Below are 12413 nucleotides of genomic sequence, written 5' to 3'. Positions count from 1 at the left end.
TCGTTAGCTGCTGCTTATTCATCCGACTGTCAGTTTTTTCCTCTCTAATTTCTGACAATTTGAGCAGAGAAAGGTTCAGGTTTTCCCCACCAAGCGATTATGTGAGAGCAGCAAAGCGTCACTTTCTACACTTTTCTCTCTGTTCTACAAGACGAGTAACAACACTGAAGCTCCCGCTAATGGTTCTGCCAGAGACGTCCCAGTGATTCAGACTGGAACCATCATGAGTCTCGGTGTGAGCGCAGAAAGACTGAGTCTCGACTGAAAGGAAAAACTGTCGACTGGAAATATGACAGCACCAAAAGGTGATCAAAATCTCCTGAATTAAAGCAGCATTCATGTCTGTGATTAATGGTTTTCCTCTTTCTTTTTATCTAGTTAGCTAAAGTCAACTTTAGATGTAAAATTTAGTTTTATGCGACATTCATAAACATCTAAATTAGAACCAGACTTATAGAGGAAGATTTCTACTTTGACAAAGAAAAACAAACTAAATCTTCAAAGAAACAACTCGAAGAACAAAATTGATTCTCTTGCTGCTTTTCCATTGATTATATAATTGCACAATTTGATGTTTGAAGAAAAAAAAACCATGTGCTTTAGGTGGTTTTTCAGCTGTACTAAAATTAATTTATTTCGTAAAACTCCAATGGAAACACTCTTTCTGCATCACACAACTCATGTAATCAACAACCGGATGTTGCTACTGGCAGAAATGATGAAGAAGACGACAGGAAGTGGTAGGAGTGTCATGGCGTAGCATGTTTTTAATGTGATTTTAATTGCGTTTCTTATTTAATGGAAACGCAGCTATTGTGAAATTGTGCTTTTCCTACTTTAGCGGGATATCAACAAAGTATTGCACGCATTTGTAATGGAAACGCAGCTAGTGATTTATAACAAGAGATACACGAGATAAAGGAGAGATACAGTCGGATGTCGTCAGCAAGTAACATAAAAATATAAGATAATGTAAAATTACAGTGGGCCCAGAACAGAACCTTGTGGAACTCAAGTGGCGCCGTTGGAGGAGAACCTGAAGTTTGAAGCGTAAGTGTGTGATTTCAGTGATAAATGCAGAACAGGACGAGTCGCCAGCATCTGGACTGGTGCCTTGATTCTCTCAAGCATGTTTTATAAATCCTTTAATCTCCCATAGCAACATTCTTCCCCACTCAGCTCCTTCAGACTAGCCAGAAGCAATTAGCAAACACCTGGTGGACGCCGGACAAACAAGATTTTCTTATTGCGCCACACATATAAAAACACCCCAGCTGGAAATTGCGTTTTTTTGACTTCAGCGGAATATTGACAAAGTTTTTGTGTCCGATTCATCCCAGCAGCGATACGACCAACGATTTACGGCGGGAGGATCAGACCTGTGGCCTACTGCAGGCGCAGCGGTGCCTCCGTCTGTGAAGCAGTCGATCTTTTCCAAACCGTCCGGCGCCGTAAACATTGTCTCTTTGTGTGTTCTGAATATTCATGAGTGAGCAGAATCACAGACAAGAAGTCTGAAGTCATGAGCGGCGGTTAAAAACGGGAAAGAGGACCTGACAGGACAGAGGCCAGGAGACGCTGACATTATGTCCTGAGACAGAACTCTGCGGCTCCGCAGAGGACGACTTGAGAGGAGATGAAAGGAGGAGAGGACAAAAACAGAAAGATGAGGGAAGGGAAGCTGACAAGGGACACAAAAAAAAGAAAAGATCCATCTGAACCGACAGAAAGCAAGGGAGGAAGAAATGCAAGCAGCTTTGAATTCTCAAGGAGCCAAAGCAGCGAAGACGTGGAGGAGAAGAAGGACGAGGACGGACCCGACCCGCTGTCTGGTGGAGATACCAAACAATCCCTCTGCAGCTCAGAGACCCAAACCAGATCCGTTCGCTACAAAGACGAAGTAGGACACAAACTGCACTGTTTGACGGTTTACTTAAACCTTTTTAAAGGGGCAGTATCATGAAAAACCAGCGCCGTGTTATAATGTTAGATCAAAAACTAATCTGAAGTGTTGCTTTGGCTCTTTCATGCATGTTTGAGAAATCCCTTCATCTCCATGGCAACCATTCTGCTGTGGAAACGCCTGGTTGGTCCTAGCTCCGCCTCCAAGACGCAGCTCCTCCCCCACTCATCTCCTTCAGACTAGCCAGCAGGAAGTGGCAAACACCCAGAACATCTGTTGAGCTCGTTACAGGAGCTACTTCTCAATTATTATTTTAAAGAGACAGAGGCCCAATTTCAAAGTGTTAAATCATGTAAAATGTATTTTAAGTCAGTATTTTCAAAACAACTGAAGGTGTCAGTTACTTGATTAAAGTGGCAATATGTGCCTGGAAAATACACGATACTGCCCCTTTAATTTTACCACTGCTTTACAATACAGCATGGAGGTGGAAGGGTGATGATTTGGGCTTTATTTGCCACAACCGGACCTTTAACCAAGTATTTATGGTTTAGTTTCTAGTGTAAAGATTTTAGTACACTTGAAATAAGACATGGCTTACTTAAAAATAACGTTTTAGCAAGACATAGCAGGTAATTCATTAATATTGATATAAAAAGTACAATTTCCACAGGCAGATTATTTCACTTTTAACATCGTAAAAATGTCAAATCATCTGCCAGTGGAATTAGGGCTGTTTATATCAATATTAAGGAATTATTATAGCTGAATTATTTTTGCATTATTTTAAGTTTATTGAGATATTTACTTTAGACTAGATCAAAAATGCAGCAGCTGTTACTTTAAAACCATCACTGCTCCCAACAACTTCAATACGTTTTTACATCTCTGCTCTTCATTTAAGTTTTTTTTTAAATTATTTCTTGTGAATAATCTGGATCTTATGCACAAAAATACATGAATATGTAGCACTTTGTTACAATTACTCTAGTTAGTTGCAGGTCTTTTATTCTTATATTTTTCTTCTTCTGTTTTCCATTTTCTTGTCACTTTGCTGTTTCTATTCTAGTAATTCGACATTCACTTGGTGTCTTCCATTTAAAAATGCTCCGTTTTCAAATGTTTATTGAATTATCACTGAGGCAGGTTTTGACTGGAGCTCCGCTGTGAAAACTTTAATTAACTGTTGCAACGTGTCCATATGTGCGCTCTGAAAAAGACGGGAGCACATTCTGTAACTGTGCCTCTGTGAGATTTCCCAGGTGTGCTCACCTTAATCTCTTTCTGAGGTTCCTTTTTAATACTTTTTAATACTTTGCTGAGCTCAGAAAGTTAATTAGAGATTAAAGCTTTTAATGACAATTTCCTAAAAGACGTCCTGGGCTGCTAAACTCACAACATGTTGTTGTATTTTACGAGTAAAATCCTTTTATTCTTCTTGACAGAATAAAACGATTCTGGTCAAAAGAAGTCAGAAAACAATCTCAGTGAAAAAGTAAGTGCACCCCAATCTATGCTGTTGAGGAACGGCGCACAAACTTTATGCAAAAAGGGTCGAAAAGTTGAAATTAACTCAGAGGCCAAATTGTTTTTGCAACTTAAAACGCAGAAAATGTTATAATTTTTTTAAAATATTTTTTTAATCTGCTCAGGAAAAAAAAAATAAAACAAAAAAGAAGGCAATAAAGAATATAATTTTTTTTAAATTATATTTTTTTAAATTTACGTGGCCTGGGATAATTTTTTTTTTTTACTACCAACAAATATGAGAACTTTAAAAAAATAAAATAAAATTGTTCCATTAACCAAATTAAATAGAATTGATTTGCTCTTAGTACAAATTTAAAATAAAAAGATATTTATTTTTAAATATAAATAAATTTCTTTATTTCTTTATAATATTTTTATAAAGAAATGAATAAAAATAAATATTTTTAACTGTTGTATTTTTCTTTCAAAAGAAAAATACTTTTTAATGTGTGTACATTTTTTGGTTAAAGAAAAAAATAAGATAAAATTGAATCTTTCATTGAAATTTATTTGAAAAAGAAAAAAAAAACAATATTTATAGAAAATGTTTGACTTCTGAAGTATTTTTGAGATGTTTTTATGTTAATTTCTGAGCTGGTTTCACCAGAGAAAGCAGCTAAGTTTGTGGCAAATGTCAAAGCGATGCTCTTGGAAATGGAGATGACAAGCATAAGTGGAGGCTTAGACACACTTTAGTCACTGCAGACTGGAGCGTTTGAACGCCGCCAAAGGACAGCCTCGATAGAGCGCCGTTTTGTGCGCCGATGCCGGCTGGCAGAGCGGCGAGCCAAGCAGGCTGGCGCCGGCCGGGCCGTGGAGCCGTTGTGTGATATCACAGCGAAACAGATTGAGATTAGTCTGCCATGATCCACACAAGAGAAAAGAGGGACGGGAGCTTTCAAAGCTGATTTTTTTTTTTATTCTGCAGCTGAAAATGGGCTGGAAGGGAAGATTTTTATTCCATTTTTTTTTGTTACACACAAACAAACTTTGGTTTTGTCCCACTTTAACATAAAGTTCTCTTGTGTGCTGTTTATTCTTATCATTTGTGATATTTTATTTATTTATAGATGATGTAAATCATTTATTTCCATACTGCTCTGCACATTGGAAGAACCTTTAATGGTATTAAAGCGTATAATGTTCTGTGTTAAAATGTCTCCCTCCTTATGCATGCTAGCAAGTTTGTTCCATACTGTATGAGGATCCATATGTGGGGATTTAATAAATAGGATTATAAATGAGGACGCTCCTCTGTAAACCCTGAGCGACGGCCGAACATTAAAACATGAGGCGAATAAAGCTACAGTCTTAAATCAGACGGTGATTTTTGCAGTGTCTGCAGCATCAGGACAGGAAGCCGATTGTTTGTTGCTGCAGGTCTCCTCTGTTTGTGCAGTCAGAAATCTCATTCTGTCATTGTTTAACCTTCACCATTTAAACAACACAATAAATTAACATAATTAGCTCCAGTACAAGTGGAACTCTGGTATTCACATCAGCTTTTAAATGGCTAGAATAAAAAATACTTGTGATTTCCTCTAAAAATGCTCATAATGAGTTTTTTTAATAGTTCAAACAGCAAATATGCCTTCATTTTTTTCAGTTATTAAAGCTATAAACTACTGATCTGGGTGTGGTAATGGATTCAGACCAGGACATTCAGAGTCACATAAAAACAGATACAAAGTCGGCCTTCTAAACCAACAAGAGAAGAAATACATCATGATTTAAAAAATATTATATTCAGAATATGAAAATTTTTTTAAATAAAATAAATTTTCTGAAAATATTGAAAAATGAGAATAAACTTTTGAATAGACAATATGAGCATTTCGTATCAATCAATATAGATAATTATCGATTAGTTTTTTGGTTTAAATATGTGACATAATGCCAAACTGTTGACCTTTAAACTGCAGCTGCATCATTGGCAGGTCGTTGCTAGGTAACCACAGAATGAGTGAGTTGCTAGGTAACTACAGACAGAGAGAGACACTTGATTCCACCAACCTAGCTTAGCATAGCTAGCCTTGAGTCCTTGTTACTGATTTATTTTAAATCTTTACTAAACGATGAAAAAAGTACAGAAATTGTTCAGAGAGCTCAGGAAAACAAAAAGAAAAGACTGTTATGAGAATTCAAACACAAATTTACTGAGATTATAATTTGTGGAAACAGCAATACCTTGATAAAAGCGGTGGCCACGGTTGTCCTCACAGCATCTGGGTGTGAGAACTGAGGCTTGTGGTGATCGATGCTCCTTCAGAGGCCTGGGGGCTTCTGGGACTGCAGCGGTGACCTCTGCAGAGGTCATGGAGGAGCAGCTCTGCCTTAAATGACTGGAGATCACACGCCACGCCTCGTCCGACCTTCACAGTGGAGGTGAACTGTACATCTGTCTGGTTGAGGTGGCAGGAAAAGACGAGCATCAAAGGGATCTTTCCTCTCCATCATGTAAAGGATAAAGCAAAGGCAAACACAAAAACTGACCAATCAGAGCAGAGTATCTAACCCTGATCTCTAACCTCTAAACGCACAAACAGCGTTAAAGACAAGATGGCATATAACAGCCACTGTAGACAGCAAACAGGAGGAGGAAAACCTGTCAAAGCAAACTCAGATTTTTATAAATTAATCTCACATTCTCTAGAAAAAGATGAAAATTTCTGAGTTTGGAAAGTCAAAAATTTGCTAGAAAACACTCAGAGTTCGACCTTTTTGACTATCGGAAGTCTGAAAGGAAGGATGGAATCTTTCCTTCCTTCCTTAATTTTGTTCTCTCCTTCACTGTATCCTAACCTCATCTGTTCCTTGTGTCCTTTTTGACTGTTTCCTTCTCTCCTTCATTCTTTCCTACATTTGCATCCTTCCTTCATTACCTCTGTTCTCACCCTTATTGTGTCCTAGTTCTCTTCCTTCCCTCATTTCTCCCTTTGCATCCTTATTCCCTCCTTATGTTTTGTCCCTTCTTGTGCCCTTCCTTCTTTGTGTCCTACCCGTTACTTCTCTCCTTCCTTCCTTCCTTTATTCCTCTCTTTGTGTCTTTCCTTCCTTATTGCCTCCCTTCCTTTTGTCCCTCCTCTGTGTCCTTCCTTCTTTTCTTTGCTTCCTCTGTTCTCTCCCTTCTTTGTGTCCTTCTTTTCGTACTTCTTTCCTTGAGTTTCCTTCCTTCCTTGTGTCCTAATTCTCTCTCTCCCTTCCTTCCTTTATTCGTTCCTCACTCCCTCCCTTTGTGGCCTTCCTTTGTTATCTCGGTTCTCACTGTTTCCTAATTATTTCCTTCTTTCCTTCCTCTGTTTGGATCTGATTGGTTGAATGTTTCTCCTCCAGCAGCTGTTTCCTCATCACATCCACTCATCTCTCCCTCTGACATCATCATCATCATCCCTCCATCTCTCCTGCCTCTCTCATTGACAGAAACTCTCTGATGTTTCTCCTCCTCCTCCTCCCTGCAGGTGTCCCCTCCCCGTCCCGTTTCATTCACAGCGCAGTGCTGAGGATGACTCATCCTACGGTGAGGAAGACGTGAGCCGCTCTCAGTCCTTCCTCTGCTCCGTCTTCCAGGCAGCGATCCGTGGCTCGGTTCCGTCGGGCCCGGCGCTGACGGACAGCAGGGCTGAGCGGCTGCGACAAAAAGCAGCGCATGTTCCGTCTGCGGCCGAGGCGGTTCCGACAGCAGGGAAACATAAACACTGACAGGAGAATCTGGCAGCATCCAGAGATCCACACAACCATTTACTCCTCTAAGGGCCGTTCAGGTTGGAGAGAAGGAAGAGAACGTTTCCATAGAAAAGTCTGAAATTTTGAGATTCGGAAATTTTTCCAAGTTAAAAAAAACAAGAAAATTCTTTAAGCTTGAAAAGTCAGAAATTTCCGAAGAAAAATTACATTTTGGGATCAATTTCACATATTCTTTAAAAAAAAAACGTAAAAATGTTTTAATTTTTTTTTAGCTTAGAAAATTTCCAAGTTTTTTTTTTTCTTGAAAATATGTGAAACTGATATAAACTTTTCTGAGTTTCCCTGTGTAAATTTATCACTTTTTCTTGAAATTTGAATTTTCAAGAAAAAAACCCAAGAAATTTTTAAAAAAGTTCTCAGCTTCAAGATGAATATTTTCAAGAATAAACTTGTCTAAAGTTTTCCAAGCTCGAAACTTTCTAAATTTTTAGAAAAAAACTCTGAAAATTTGAGAATAACTTTGCATATTTTCAAAAAAACAAACAAACAAACAAACAAACAAACAAACAAAGACATTCTCTGAACTAGAAAAGAAGTAAATTCATGAGAAAAAACTGAAATATTTTGAGATAAATTTCACACATTTCAAAGGAGAAACTTGGGAATTCTCTGAACTCCAAAAGTTGTAAATATGCAAAAAAACAAACAACAAAAAAACAAACAAACAAACAAACAAATAACAAAAAGAACAAAACACCCCCAGAATTTTTTTATTAATTTCAGAATTTAAAAGTAAAGATTTTTCTACTTTTTAAACTCAGAAAATTACCAAGATAGTAAAAAGTCGATTTATATGCTCTAATTCTAATTCAAGATATGTTTGTGTTCTCTACATATGGCATAAGACTGATGTTATGGTTAAAACTAATCAAAACACATCTAGGAAATGCATCTCCCTTGCATGGTGCTGCCACCACCAAGTTCTAAGTGTTTTCTGGAACACTCAGTATTTTGAATTTGGTGTCAAACCAAAGACTGTTGATAAACATCTGATACCCTCTAGAAATCGCAATATTCAAAGTGATATTTATTTATGGGGAACATAAACATTTATTAAAGGGGGATGGATAAAAAAAAGCAACATGTTACAACTTTTGGGAAAATTTCTGCCCTACTTTACAGATTTCTCTGAAATCCTCATCTCTCCTTCCGCCCATCTTTTTTGCTCCAACACAGGCGGGAAAAAAGCTGCTCATAAAAGTGGATTACCTGCCTTTTTAAATCTTATCTGAAATGCATTTCCTCGAGCCCAGATATCAGCTCAGCAGGAGAGATTCATAATGAACAGACGGAGCCTGTGTACCGATTAAATACAGAATATATCTGCACTGACATAAATGGTACTCGTGTGAAGATAGGGAAAAACTTTCTTCTACAATATTTTCCTTCTCAATTTAATTTTATTACCTGTCAACTAAATTTAGATAAATCAGATCCTTCCGTAAAAGCGGAACAAAATAAAAAAGATCAACAATGACGACTGTCCTAAAAGCTTCTGTTTTTTTTTTTTTTTTTTAATCTTGTAGAGTGATTGATTGGGTTTGTGTCTGAAATACCGAGGCGCAAAACTCAACGAGTCGCTATTGGTTGCTGTTTGCCAACCAGCCAATCCAGAAAGGGCATTTATTTTTCTTGACGCTGATTGGCTGAACCTCCTCCTCACAAACGGGGAAATAAAGAATACTGTAGCCTTTAGCTTCTGCCGCTACGGTTTCTACTGTGGATAAACATGTATATTTCGTATATTTCGTGTTTTAACTATTAAAATAGGTAGTTAGAAAAGGTTTTGAGGAAGTTTTCTTTTTTTTGTGGATTTCAGATATTCGTGGACGGCTGTAGCCCCAAACGCAGTTAATACTAACGGTCCAGTGTAGCCGTTTCCGGTATGTTTTCATCGCTCTCGTTTTTTGTTGTTTGTTTTTTTACAATATTATTTTAGTTTGTTCATGGCTCAGTTTTAGTTAAGCTTTCGCATTTGAGGCTGTACTTTATTTTTTTACCACGCTGTCATGTAAAACGTCAGTTTTTAATTTAAGAAAAATGTGCCGGAGGAAGAACGACGGCGGCAGGGAGGAGGAGAGGAATAAATGGGGAGAAAAGGGAGATTTCTGAAATAATTTCGCAGCGCAAACAAACACAGCGATTATCAGCTTTTCCATTAAACTAAGTGCAGGAATAAATTCATCTTCTCTGCTGGAGGATCGCTAATTTTCCGCTTTCCCACAGCCGGAGCGCCGCCTCGCTGAGTGGGAGGAAGGAGGATAATCACGGAGGGAAGTGGAGGTTAGTGTGGAGGAAGAGAAGACGACTTGACAAGTCTGTGGTGGGAAAAATGCATAAACAAAGGAGGCGTCCGCCATCTTTAATGAGGCGTTCAAACTATGGGTGGAAAACGATGAAATAGAAATATCTGGAGTTTTAAGAGACACTCGAGTGTACTAGTGATTCCCAATCCAGATGGATTCTCATAAGGAATATTAATTTATTAATTTTCTTTACCTGCATGAGCCTCACATCTCAGAAAATTGAGGTTTTGTTCCTCTGGTAAGGAACCAGAGGAACAACCAGTTCTTTACCAGTGGTTGGGAAAGTTCGCCAAGTCAGAATTTATTTTTATTTTTGTGAGAAATGTATTTTTATGTGTATTAAAAATGAACAGAAACAAGAGATGCACAAACCTGAACACAGACATATGTAACGCCAATTTAGAGACCAATAAGCTGCAAGGTGACAAAGAATTGCACAAATTGGAATCACGAAAATAATTTTGCTTCATGGAAATACGGCAATTGGAAAAAAAACATTTTTTGATGAAAATTTTTTCAGCTGTATTGAAATTAGTGAAATGGAAAAACTTTTTTGCATCACAGGAGTCACATAATCAACAACTGGATGTTACCACTGGCAGAAACGACAAATAAGACAACAGGAAGTGGTAGGAGTATGACGGCATTGAGTGTTCTTTAATGACTTATGTGAACAAATGTTTTCATGTGTGATTTTTAATTGTGTTTCTTATTTAAATGAACCACTGCTCTTGTGAAATTGTCAAATGTGTAAAAACAAAGTGATAAATACATATAATATCATTAAATATCAGTTATCGGCCATGAAAGCAATATTAATATCAGATATCAGCCCAAATTTTGGTATTGGTGCATCCCGAAAATACTCTGAAAACTGTGATTTTAATAAGACATGTTCAAAAAATGTGAAAGAGCACACAGGTGTTTTTTCTTAAAGAGACAGTAAACGTTTTCTGCCCCCTTCCAGCTTGGCCTGCCAGATGATAAAGTGGCAGAAACATCTTTATGTTCTGTTACAGTCTAGTTTGCTCAAGTAATTTCACTTCAAAGATAGCGAGGCCTTGACCAATTTCCCCGCTCGTCTCAGATTCCCGTTCTTGACGAAAGTAATTACATGCAGATTTAATTAATGTGGGAACAGGAAGGGAGGAGCGGGCGGCTCTTTGAACTGCGTGTTCAGAAGAAGAGAAAGAGCGAGAGATTAGTGAATGAAGTCCCGTACTTTAGATAGTGGATGTAAACCTGAGCTGGGGTTAATAATCTGTAATGTGACGGTCGCCTCTGTCTGAGTTTAACGTTTCCTCCTCGTCATTCTTCAACATGGGATGTTAAAAACCGTCCTTCATCCTTCCTGCTTTCCTCCCCAGTTTCCTGTTTTCTGGGGAGAAAAGAGGCTGCAGACGGCGGGAGGGAAAAACGAAATAAAAACTCAGAGAGAGTGAAGAACAAGGCGGGAGGGAGAGCTGCATCAGCAGCAGCCGCCTCTGGAGGAAAATCAGAACGTCGGGTTAATTCAGGAGACGAGGAGCGAATGGGAGACGAACCGGAACCGGAGGGGAATAATACCATATTGGAGCTTGTATTTATTTTTTTATAAATACATTACTTCTTTAAATAAATATTCATTTAAATATTGATGTATAATATAAATATTAGAATATTTAGAGCAATAAGTATTTAAATATTTGGAAAAATAAATATTTATTTAAATAAATATTTATTTAAACACAAATACTTGTTCTTGGCACATTATTTCACTTATATTCAGACATTTTCTCATGTTATAAGTGAAATAATTGCCAGTGGGACCAGTAAAAGGTGTGAAAAACGCTGAAGGTTTTAATTCAGAGCTACAAAAAGCTCCGGCTATAAAATCAATGAGAACAGAAACGATTTTGGCAGCTCTGCTGCTCCTTATATTCCAATCTTTGGAGGTCCGTTTAAAAAACTTCCTCTGGAAAAGACGGATTAGTTTTACCTCAGCATGCACGACTGGCGAAAATGTGATCCAGCTTTTTTAAATTTTTTTATTTTATTATTTAAAGGCAACAAATCAAAGCTGGAGCAAAAGGTTTGCCACCATGTTGGCTGAAGTGGAGGCTGAGGAGGCCAAAGCCCTGAAAGAGTGCTGACCTTTGATAAAACCTGGAGGAACAGATTATTTATCCAACCCACTTTCAATTACGCAACATCTTACGAATGATGTATTCAAATTTGTTTTTAAAATATTATTATTATTCTCACTAAGACACGTTTTTACTGTTTTAAAGCAGGAAAAATGTGCAACAGTTGACGCAAACCTCAGATTGGTGATGCTTAATTTCACGATCAGCCCCGACTCGGGTTTTAGAGAAACGGTTTGGTACTTTCAAGGTGATGAGACTCACTGAGAGCTCAGCGTCCAAACAGGCGCACGCTGGGCTCCCTCTCCTGCTTAGTCCTCCTATCTCGCTCCCTGCAGGCGGCGACACGCGATGCAGTAATGGAGATTAATGCTCACTGAACGCAAACAAAGAAAGTTGACAGTGGAGACGGACAGAGAGGAAAGCAGCCAAGATGGCCGCTGCAGAAAGACAGGAAGTTGGGCTTCCGTTTGGAGTAAACAAGAAATCACTGTTTTTATTAAAGTATGTTTAGGGACAAACCAAGAAAATAAAAAGACATAAAATTATCAGAATAAAGTCATAGTGTTATGAGAATAATTATAATATTACGAGAAGTTTAAACAATATAATATTTGGACTTTATTCTCATATTAATTCGGCCCTATTATTGCAATAATTTGACTTAATTCTCATATTTCAACTTTGTTAATATTTCAACATTATTCTTGGATTATTGACTTTATTCTCATATTTGTACAAGTTTGTACTGGCATTATTTCAAATTTATTTGATTATTTCGCCCTAATATCTAAACCTTTTCTGATT

General features: G+C 37.7%; 1 long non-coding RNA gene across 2 annotated transcripts; it reads left to right on the top strand.

The window, feature by feature from the left end:
* The first annotated feature begins 8278 nt into the window (after window positions 1-8278).
* On the top strand, window positions 8279-12253 carry LOC122820327. Of its 2 annotated transcripts, none has more exons than XR_006368765.1 (3): window positions 8279-9060; window positions 9404-9460; window positions 11945-12253. It is a non-coding gene; the product is annotated as an uncharacterized LOC122820327 (long non-coding RNA). The 2 variants fall into 2 exon arrangements; XR_006368764.1 differs by lacking the exon at window positions 11945-12253 and adding an exon at window positions 10048-10072.
* The last annotated feature ends 160 nt before the right edge of the window (window positions 12254-12413 follow it).

Source organism: Gambusia affinis, linkage group LG18 (assembly GCF_019740435.1).
Source record: "Gambusia affinis linkage group LG18, SWU_Gaff_1.0, whole genome shotgun sequence".
Classification (NCBI taxonomy): domain Eukaryota; kingdom Metazoa; phylum Chordata; class Actinopteri; order Cyprinodontiformes; family Poeciliidae; genus Gambusia; species Gambusia affinis.
The sequence above is the reverse complement of the archived record's forward strand: the minus strand, read 5'-3'. Positions and strand labels throughout refer to the sequence as shown.